The sequence below is a fragment of the Varanus komodoensis genome, unplaced genomic scaffold (assembly GCF_004798865.1).
Source record: "Varanus komodoensis strain SLA01 unplaced genomic scaffold, ASM479886v1 scaffold61, whole genome shotgun sequence".
NCBI lineage: Eukaryota > Metazoa > Chordata > Lepidosauria > Squamata > Varanidae > Varanus > Varanus komodoensis.
The window spans coordinates 3,762,165-3,774,124 of record NW_025336236.1 but is presented as its reverse complement, the minus strand read 5'-3'; positions in this window follow the sequence as shown (position 1 = coordinate 3,774,124).

The window sequence follows — 11,960 nt, the reverse complement described above, 5'->3', positions numbered from 1 at the left end:
CTTTCATTTGGATGTAGATGCAGTTCGAGACCCCCAATGTGAGCAGCTTTTCTGACACATCAGTCTACAGATATATGTAAATTGGGATGGCTAACAACATTTCATTATTTATAAGTCATGCATAGCTTATGATAGTTGAAAGTGTAGCATATATTGTTTTGTAGAATAAATACATTTCCATGGTACATATTTTGCTACTCACAAGTGAATAGTGTCATCTTTATTTGGCATATTTCTGAAGCTATTGCTGCAGAAAGATTGCTGTCATCCTATCAGCAGTTAATTGGTCATGAATCTGCATTTCTGGGTGCCACTTAAATCCTGCTATTTAAGTTGCCAGGTCCTTCAAGTCAATCAAGCAGTCCAGTTCTCCTAAACAAGAAGAAATTCTTCACTGAAAGATAAAGGCTACCTCTGGGTTTGAAATGGAAAACTCACGATAATCATGGTGTCCATATGGCAGAGGGTACAGGCCTTGTCATTTCCTTGCAAGTTGTTTAGACTGCATGTCATTCTGTTTGGTATGTGCCTAGAGATTATGGCTTGTTTTCTTACTTGACACTTCTTTTAGAATTAGAAAGGACATAGTTCAATGACTTGCAAGAAAAGGAAGATGATGATACAGAATCCTTGTTGAGCTTCATTGCTCAGTTCCAGCTCACAAACATTCAGAATGCATTAGGCAAAGAACTTACTACTGATATTAACATAGGAGCCTACTCTTTGATCTCGGAGTATAATCATAAAACATTAAAGTAACATCTGTAGTAAATATTTAATAAATTAAATTTATTGGATTATACTTCATTTGACACAATAGTGAAAGTCCTGATTGTTCAAACTCTGAATATATCACAATTCATTTTAGAAACTCTTCGATTGCAATTGGATGACAACCAATGTTACACTAGCTGGCTATGAGTGGAGGTAAAGTCCAAGCCACATACAACTGGAGGGTTTCTGCTTGAGGAAGACAGTACTAAAGCCTTTAGGAGCATGAGAGAGAGACATATTCTCTTTGAGCTGAAGTTTTGGTAGGCTGTTAATAAATTTAGGTGTACAGATCCTACATTTGCAAGGGAGTAAGGCTGCAATCCTATGCTGTCCTGCCTAGGAGTAATTCCCATTGACTTCAGTGGGTCCTACTTCTGAGAAGTCACACAAAATAGTACACTATGGGTCCCACTAGTGGAGCTTTCCAAATACACATTTGTCTATTTACTAATCTTGTATAACCACTCCATAACACAGGTTTCTAGGTGAATCACAAAATAAATGCAAAGAATAAATAGAGCTGTGTTGTTACTACATTTAGGTGATGGGAAATACATTAGCATTTTGCACATTCACCTAAATTCCTTTTGCCTTTGGCTAGTGAAGATACCAGTGGGTTCTACATGGCGACTTTAGTGCCCCATCAGACAGCCCTTCATTCTATTTTACTGCTTAGTTCAATACACACATGACTAGGCTCCTGCTCCTCAGATTTATGTGTGGCTGCTTCAACTGAAAATGAACAGAAAATATTTTAAGGGCAGAGAAGAAGCTCCAGCTTTGAGCTATAGCTTTTCCAACCTGCCTGCATTTCTATCCCAAATGAGCCTCTTTATAGGTACTCTCTATAGTGGGGTGGTCCAACATGTACCCTGCATGTGGCCCCCAAGGCCTTGTTCTGCAGCCCTCTTGATGCTCAGAGCCCCCTCCCCCAGTGATGGCATGGTCATGATTGCAGTGAGCTCTCCTGAGGCCACTGGCCCCATCCTGCTCTCTTCCTAAGACTCAGTTTGCCTTTATGCTTGTCATGAGAGTGGACGGGTCATCCTGGGGAGAGCTCTCACAAGGCCAGTGGCCTGACCAGCTGTCCTCCTCAGCCTCAGGAAGAGAGCAGAATGAGCTGGTGGCCTTGCGAGAGGGGTGATCATGCTGGAGTCTACGGCACAGGTCGTCCACCTCTGTGGTAGAAGAATGTGGCCCTTTAATTGCCCAGGTCCCAAGCTGTTTACAGTTTTAAAGTTCAAGACCAACAACTGGGCCCAGAAACAAATTGAAAATGAATGGAGATCAATTAATATGGGCAAGATATGTTCAGGACTGTATTAACAGTCTAGCTGCCTTATTCGGAGCTAGTGGAAGTTTTCACTAGCTGCCTTCATCTCACACGGGTGTGGCTGGGCTCTCCATCTAGGAAGGGCTTCCCCTGCCTCATTACTTTAAGCCTGCGCATGCCATGGATGCAACTTGAGCATCCAAAGCATGCTCATGCGTTGCAGCACTCCCAAACTTTAAATCTGCTCTTTCAGAGGACAGCAAACACACAAGGGATATGTTGAATGCCACTTCCCAAACCCACCAATCTCTCTTGCAATGGCATCTTCCTCTTGTTTGAACTGACCGTCAGGTTATTTGTTCATGCATCCAGCTCATTATGGATTCTAGGCAATAGTTCAGCATTTCTATTGCCTCCCCTAGTTCTGGTGTAAAAGAGATATAGAGTAGGGTGTCCTCAGTAGTGACATTTCAGTCTATATTTCCAGACTACCTCATTCAGCAGTTTCAGTGTGGATGTTGAAAAGCACTGGGACAAAATAGAACAGTGTGAAACACAGTGCCATGGTGAACTGTAATCTTCTGGAGTATGACAACTTCCTTCAAGGTAGAAATCAAACCATTGATATAGCTGGAATTGGACATGTACAATCCCAGCACCTCTGTCCCCAAAACTCCAAAACTGAGGGGAATGCTAAACATGGCCAATGTACACTGAGCATGCTCAGTTATGTGGTCCGCTGAGAGAGTATGGAAGAGGGAGGGAGGAAAGGGAAAGGGGAATGAAATAGACTCTCATGCCTGAACAGAAGTCCTCCATATTGCCACATTTTGCTGAAAGGACCTAACTTGTAAATGTTGATTTCCAATTCACTGTTTCCTGACAAGTAAACATTGCTACAGATAAGCCACGTACTACCCATTTTCTAGCCATTTCCTGAACATCTATTCTTATATAACTATATTTGTGAGTGATATTGCATTAATGCATTCTCATTCTTAAGTCATATCCACTGTCCTTCCTGGCAGCTCCTGAAGTTCTTTGTTATCACTTATTCTTTGTAAACCCATGGTTTATTTGACAGGATTCAAGTATTTGCTTAAAAGACTGTTTCCCTCCTCATCTTGCTATTTTTAGTCTTTGATGTTGTTTTTGTACACTCTTTCTTATATCTTCAAAAACTCTCAGCTGGTTAAGAAATTTCTCTGCTGGTTGTGACAATAATTTGATTTACCATCATGCATTAACAAATTAGAAGGAAACATGCTTTCTTTTAATTTATAACAATAAGAGAAAAGAAACACCAAGCGTATGCTGATATAACATAAATTGTTCTTTAAGAAGGCAAAAAACAAAAACTACAGAGAATGAATTCCACCCAGTTTGGAACCACCATACTAGCAACAACAGTACCCTTGGAGAGCTGCTACTCCAGGTTTTGGAGATTCCCCGGGCAAGACACTCTCCATATACCCCTTCCTTCAGTGAGTCTAGCTGTTAACTACTTAGCTACTTCTCCTCCTCCTCCTCTTCACCATCATTGCTGCAGGCAAGTTATTGACCACGTACGGAAATGACAGGAAAAACAAGCGGCCCGGTTAGAGGGTCTCTGGTATTCCCATTGTGTTGTCCTCAAGCAGCAAGAGCTATCCCGAGAGTGGAGCCAGAAGCTTTATGGGAAGGGAAGGGAGAAAATAAAAGATTCCAGTTTGGATTTAACTCTTTACATGGGCAGAAGCTTCTCCTTGAACTTTGATGGAAGGCTACCTAGAGTTCATGCTGTGCTGGAATCTGTTAAGTTTCAATAAAAGGATTTCACTTCAAAGGAATGTCTAGAGTTTGATATGAGAAGGAAAAAGGGAAGGGACCAGCTCATGACACTGGCTAGGATGACGTCATTTGCAGACATTCAACAAAAAGAACAGGTACAGTGAACTAGAGACCTTGTACAACATTGTATATCAGGGTATGTGTGACTAACGCAAGCCTAGCATAAGCAGCAGGGAAACTGGGTATTAACTCAGCAAATGTGCAGCCCCAATTATGCATGTGTCAAGATAAAAGGAACATGTGGGCAAGGATACACTTATAAGAAAGGATAAGCAAAAGACTGGGAGAGATGCTTAATACCTCCTGCATCCCCCACTCAAACTCATTTCTGGTTTCAGAGCATGCTAGGGACAGTGGGAATTTAAAAAAAATAAACACTTGGGGAGATCTTCAGGGAGAATTATTAGGATAGAGAATTAGTAGGGAGGAGTGCTATCTCATTCCCCACTCCCTCCTGCAGTGGTGCCCCTGGCTCTGGAACAGCTTTGCAAAGGAAAGAGTGCTCTCAGAAATCCTATGCTTTCTTCAGAATATCTAGTTTGGCTCTCAATATCTATATCACATACACAGTCAGTACTAATACGATCTAGGACCCATTTTTTCATCTTTCTGTTGGTCCAGGTGATTTGCAATGCTATCATTCAAGAATCATGTTTTGAATGCATCATTTTATACAGGTTAGGCATCAGGACAATCAAGTGCTGAGGCAGACCTGTATCTTTCAGGATCATCTATAGCTTCTCAGGATCCACACAGTCAAAGGCATTGCTGTAACTTATTGGATAGGCTGATCTTTTTCTGAAATTCTTTTGTGTGCTCCAGTAGCCAAGGTATATTTGCAATATGATCTCCAATACCTTTTCCTTTCCAGAATCCAGCTTGAATATCGGGCATTTCTTGCTCCATATAGGATAGGAAACAGCCTTCTTAGGGAGGCCACTATTATTAGTCTATCCTGCAGACACACAGTAAGGAAATGGAGGCTTGTGCATGATGGTGGTGATGGTGATGGATTTGTTGCTGAAGTTGTGGAATGAGCGCCCTGTGTTGGCAATCCCTCAAAGCAGCCAGTAAAAGTAAGTTAAAACCGTCTCAGAATCCAGAAGGTTGCACATGTCAAAATCACTCCACATGGCAACATCATCATAACTTCAGGTGCACTATTTCCCCTCTTTTTATCATGGTTACATCAGGGCACAATGTATTTGGGCTGCCTGTGCATAACTATTCTTGAAATAGAAGAATAGTTATATTTTAGTTATATTATATATAACATATATAGTTACATATATTCCTATATATTTTGCTATACATATAATATATAGGGGTATATCGTATGCACATATTTGTTCTGACAGATTCACTCAAATTTCATTTAAGAAACCTGCAACACTTTTATTTTGACTTAATTTTATTTTTACATTTTGATTTTTGAACTCACACTCTTTTAAAAATTATTTTTATTGTATCTTGATACTACATATTTATGATGTGTAATTACTGTTGAAAATCATGTGAAGGGTGTTATGAGCACCTAAAGAATGATGGAGCTTTGCAACTATGATAAAATTCTGCCTACCTTTCCTTCATTATAAAGCCTTATATTGTTGCATTTTGTATCCCAATAAGTAGGTAGTTTGCTGTGTTAGCACCTATAAATTTCTGCATTCTCTCAGGCAGGAGAGGCTAGGAAATTAGGTGGATTAAGAATTGTAAACTGGTGCATGCAATCCTGGCCCAAAATGCAAACTGAATGTTGCTCTATGGAGGAAACATCAATTCTACTTTTTCTCTGACTCTTCTCCAAGCCTGCAATGTATCAAAAGATGTTCTTGCGCTTCTAAAACTCACGGAGGTTTCATAATCCATAAATGAAGTAAGACTGATTAACCCAGGCAATCAGGAAATTGTAACTTGGCATCGTGGTCTAATCTGCTATTATTGTAGTCATTAAGGTCTGCATTGCCCTCAGAAACAATCCAAGCTGCTCCAAATGCAGACAGGGATCAGCATAAAGCTGATGGTGGAGACAGTAGGCAAATGTGCATCTCATGCCAACCCAAATGGGCATCTCATGCCAACCCTTATTGCATCTCAGGGCAATAAGCCATGTTCAGTTGGTTGCTGTAAGCACCCAAGGTGTTTCTCCTTGGTCTGCTGGCTGGCATCCCAGGAAATTCTAAGAAAAGATAAGAGTGACCTTCACTCATGGAAATCCCTTTACACCACAATTATCAAGGGTTTTTGTGTTCCTGTTAGGTCCCAGTGCCGCTAACTTTTCCACCAATTCTTGAAACTCTACATGCTCAGGAAGGTGAAAAAGAGTGTCCCATCTCCTTTAACTCATACATGGAGGTTTGACAGCTGGCTCTCAAAACTCCAATTCCTTCTGAAAGGGTTTTAAAAAACTTTGTATGGATAAGGTTCCCCATGTTTTTTTTCAGAGACATATACAGGGACAAATGCATAAGATACACTACGGATGAGATATCTAAGAAATTTTTGAAGTACACTTTGAAATAAAGTGTGCCCAAAACTGCTTGGTTGTTGGTATGTGTGATCAAGTCATCTCTGACTTATGGTGACCCTATGAAGGAAAGCCCTCCAAAAATGTCCTGTCCATGACAGATCTGCTCAACTTTTCTAAGTCTGAAGCTGTGGCTCCCTTTACAGATTCAATCCATCTCATATTCGATCTTCCTTTTTGTCTTCTGCCTTTCCCCAGCATGACGGTCTTCAGCATGAGTCTTGTCTTTTCATGATGTGTCCAAAGTATGACAGCCTTGGTTTTCTCATGTTTGCTTCTAGGGAAAGTTCTGGCTTGATTTGATCTGGGAGCTATTTACTGTTTTAGCTTTTCTTGATCCCACTCTATGGATTTAGTATGGAAATAAATGCCATGCTTCATTTATTTCCCTTTTAAGGAGCATCACATGATGTCACCAACATGTGTTTTCTTCTATCCTTCCTCAGCCTGCAGAAAATCCATCCTTTTTTTCTTTTAAGAACAGGATAGAGGTAATATCTCTCACAGATGTGGATAGTATATCGAGCATCTCTTCCATTTTGTAGGAGCATGTTTTTATGTGTGCAATGACACATCAGGCAAGTTAACGTACTGCCATGCAGCATGCCTGTCTTTGCAATTTTATTACCATTTTAAGTGCTTGAGATTCAATAACAATTTATACATACAAGCTCATGCTTAGAAACGATTACTTAATTTAAATAGAAATACAATATGTTTCCCCATAATTATGTCTGTAAAAAGATGACCAGTATTTCTTCAAATAGAGGACTGTCCTTTACAGTGTAAGATATATGGCCACCATAACTGTGTTGGTTAAGTCATTTTCCTCCCTGCTTGCACACTTAGTTTTTCATCCGGTTTTCCTCATCTCAAAGTGCTTTTCGGTTAGACTGCAATACTCCTCTAAGATAAATGCAGAAGGAAATTATGGATGATTTCACGAGTCATAAAACGGGTTGCTAGCCAGAGATTCTATCAGTTGCTGAGGTACTTGTCTAAATGCCATTCGCTCTACCTGACTGGACACTTTTTCTATGCTTACAATATTGCACTCTTATCACTTTATTGCAGGGTATTGCAGGGCACAGCCAAAATCCTTGCCTTTTTACGTCTCTTCATTTAGCAGCAGAAGGAAACTCGAGGTCCTGAAATGAATTGACCCAAGCCTGCAAAAGTTAAAATGTGTTTACTGAGCCACACAATTGCATGATTGCAAGTTGCTGCACTGGGACAATATCCTGGGTATTAGCTGCATTATTATGCCTTAAAGTATGCAGTGCCTTAATGTATATATATTGCATAGGTACAGCAGCTCTTGCACCCATCATAACTCACTACAGTGCTGAAGACTGGTGAGAAGACTTACGTGCCTCTCTCAGTCTGCTCTCGAGGAACTGTTGATGGGCAGCTTCAAGGCCCAGCTCTTCCTTCTGATGGCTCCTTATCTTTAAACCAGACTTGGACTCTGGATTAAGTCCAGCTCCTCTAACAGCTCTTCGGACAGAAGATATTCTTGAGTATGAGGACACATTATTAATATAAGTAGTTGTATTTCTGTACTGCCCAATAGCCAATGCTCTCTGGGCAATGTACCACAACTGAAGAATTGCAGTAAAATACAAAGATCATTTTAAAAATTCATAAAATATCACTAGTTTTAACAACTTAAATACCCAAGATATGTTCATTCAGCACGTGGCCATCCTATTACAGATTGTCCTCACTGGATCCAGTTAATGAGGATTTTTTCTCCTGAATAAAGTTCTAGATAGCTTTCTATATGTTCCCCTGAAAACTAAAGCAGTATGGCACTAATTGGAAGCAACATGACAGATATTTTATCTGATATTCCAACTATTAACTTCCCATATCACTTTGCAAGTAATTCTAAGAATTAAATTATACTTCAAATACCAGTGCTCGGCCATCTTCAATATTAGAGTTCCCATAGCAACCATAACTCACCGTTCCTCAATCTTGGTTATACTTTACATCAGAGTATATTGCATACAATGCCTTAACATTGTAATGTCTTAACATTTATTTGGCTGGATTGAAAATGCTGCTGAAAATAGATTGCGGACATTCTCATTCTAAGTCTGAAGTAGCATTTGGAAAACAGTCCTGAGTTTTATCTTTGGACTCAGATTTTCATATGCAAATACTTCCCTAAGTGTATCACCACCCAATATTCAATTCTGTACAGGAAGACCCATTCACTTTGGAAAGTGTGTTCAGTATAGTGTCTGCTTACATGAAAGCTCAGGCTGCAGTTTATTTCATTCTCTATTTCTGAAATATAAAAAGTGGTTCATAATAAAGAATAGAATACAGTAAAATAACAATGAAAAGCTTGCTGGAGTTTTCTCATTTGGAAAGACAATTCATCCTTATTGAAGCTAATGAAATATAAAAGCAACATTGGATAAAAGTAGTAAGTGACTGCATTTTTCTGCTTTCCAAAGTTCCTATACATAGTTTTGTATGGAATCTGCTTTACTTTTCAAAGTAATTCAGCTGTTTAGGGCCCAATCCTATGTATTGATAGGCAGAAAAAAGTCATACACTAGAATTCCCCAACTAGTTGGTAAGAATAAATAAAATAAAATAAGAACTAATTTTCTCTTCAAGCCCCCCTTTGAAAGCATTCTCAGTCAGAAAACTCATTTCCCCCAAAAGACAAGTGTGGGGTACAAAATGTGTATCACCTCTAGAGATTTGGGAGAAAATTCAAATTATGCATTACCCTGAGGACTACTGGGGTAAAAGAGCAAACACGAGGATTTTGCTGCAAAAGAAGTATATCTCTCACTGACCTTTTTGCAAGCATCTTGCATCTTCAGTTTCCTTTGACAGATCAGGTTTTGACAGCTGTCAGGAGGAAGCAAAGTAAAAGTAAAAAGCACACTTTTTTGGAACCGCTCTGGATCACTGTCCAGGTTTGGAGCTGCTGTATCTTTACAAGAGGTATATTGCCCAGGCAAGCTTTCCCATATTTGTAGACCTGTGCACTTCCTGTGGTGCTCTTCATCTGTAGTAGCTTTGCTTTTCAACTTTATAGGAACTGCTCATGATGCTCCATGGGGGTGAAGCTATTCCTCTACAGCTCAAAAGAAAAGCAGTCATGGAGGAGCCCACTGACAAGGCAGTCACTCTGATCTGGTGTAGTATAGGACTGCATTTCTGGCACACCGTGGGAGGCTGTGCCGCTTCCATGGCCAAAGGGCCCAACAGCATCCCAACTGGTTCTGCAGCAGGAGCAAGAGTAAGAAGACAAAGGCATGCATCCCCATTGCCATGAAGACAAGGATGCCTCCCTCCCAGTAGGTAGCTCGGATGAGTCAGAAGGCGTGGTCTAGGGGTCCTGTCAAGACCACATCACTGCTAGGGAGGACCAGCTCCAGAGCACTCAGATAATTTATTAACAATTATTAAATTTATTTCCCTCCCTTCTTGAGACTAAGGCCAGAAGAGGAATTCAGCCACAGAAGTCAGGGCAGCTACTCCTATTCACCACAGGACTGTAACTAGGTAGCTTGGCTGTAGCAGCTGCCTCACCTGTTGTAGCTGGACTGTCTTGCTAAGGTGGTAATTTTAAGGAATGCATGGCTCTGAACACTTCAGAATGTGATGAGCGACATCCAATACTGGTCTAACTTTATTCAGGTCTACTCTAAGTAGGACCGAAGCCATAAATAACCCACTGGCGAGTGAACACCTGCTCCAGGCCCCTTTCCTTGTGTAGTTAGAATGGCACAGTTCAAACACGAGAGAAGTCAGCAGGCTTGGGGAAACCCAAAGGTTTTCAGAGTACAAAAAATCTTTAGGTGAAGAAAACCTTAAAAGGTTGCTGCTAACTCAGCATGCTTAGTGGTCATGAAATATTGAACGCTGTTAAGAAGGAGAAATGGAAAGCCTGCAGAGGGGAAATGGAATAGCATATCCTGAAAGAGTGTAGAGCGGCGCAAGCTGGATCCTGAAAAAGAGCACTCCACACAGTAATGCTTTGTTGCACCTGTTTGTTGTGATTTTCACTGCGATTTCACTACTTGCTGCAGAAGGAAGTATGAGTATCCATGTTTTCAGTTCGTAAACACACACTTGTGCAAAAGACAGCAAAATAACCTTGAAAAGAAAGCTTTCTGGCCTTCTGTGGCCATATTGCTTGTCAAACTGTGCTGGGGGCCCCAGACAGTCCATAGAAGAAGTGTGACCTGCTCCATTTATCACCCTCAGCACCTTGCACTGTTTGCAATCTCTTGAGCTTCTCTGATGAAATAACGGCTCAGCCAAGATGCAAGCAGAAGCGACAGCGCCTCATCCATTAGTTCCTCTGCAAATGAGATACGGTCTTGATTCATTGTTGACTACCATAGTATTTGTCAGCACTTGACCAATTCCTCTCCTCTCCTCTGTTATTAGGCACATACACAAACTCAACACAAGTTCAAAAGTTGATTTATTCATGTTGCAGGTGGTTAACAGTGTTATGTACAGAGATGTTTGCAAAGTCACACTAGCTGCTCAAAAAATGGGGGCCAGAAGCCAACAATAATGTAGCACCTGGTATTTCAGACCTTATAGCCTTAAGCCAGACCATGCCAGCTGTGATTCTCCAAAATTTCATGCAGTTTCACTAGCCCATTGCCACTTCTTCACAACATAGCTGCTGGTGTAAAGTCAGTGCCCTCTCATCTGACATCAATGAGAATTTCTACAGGGAGCTTTCATTTCACTGGTGCTGTATGCAAAGGTAAGAATGAAAATTGAGATCCCATTTATCCTGTAAGTGGACTTTGTGGCAAATAGCCAGGTTAATGTTGCTATGGAATTGGGGGATGGGTGGGTATTGTTATAGAAATATGTCTAATAGTACTGAGGATTAGAGACTGGCTGGTTTTAGTTCCCTATTTTTTTTCGCAGGCCCATACCAGAATCTGATTTGGTTCATTCCTGAATCTGGGAATGTTAAAATCTGGCAGTCAACCTGAGATCCTAGTTTCTCCTTCTTCAAGCCTAGTTGCTGAACATTATTTCCTATTGTCTGCCATAAAAGAAACACTCTCCATTAGCAGTCATGTCTGCCTATTTACCTACGATACCTACCTCCTTCCTTCCTTCCTTATTCCTTTCTTTAGCAAAGGCTGTCACTTCCAGCACTTTAGCAGGCCACAGTACTGTGTAGATTACTTCTCAAGCCAAGCTGGGCATATAATTGAATCAATCATGCATTTTAGCTATTTCAGATAAACTATGTGCATTAAACATGTTTCTATTAATTTTCATCACACTCTGTCAGCTGTCATCATGACAAAGTTTGCACACAGACACACACCAATTACTGCAAAAAGTCTCACAAATGAATCATTAAAATAAAACAGGGAACTAGTATTGGATTTTTCATTTATTTTCACATTTAACAGCAGTAATAAGCAAATTGTGGGGAACACAGCAAATGGTTTAAATTAGGGGAAATTTTGCGCACATTATAACTATTCACTACATGAAATTCTCCCTGGCCCTACAATCATAAACACACTTAGCTAGGAACAT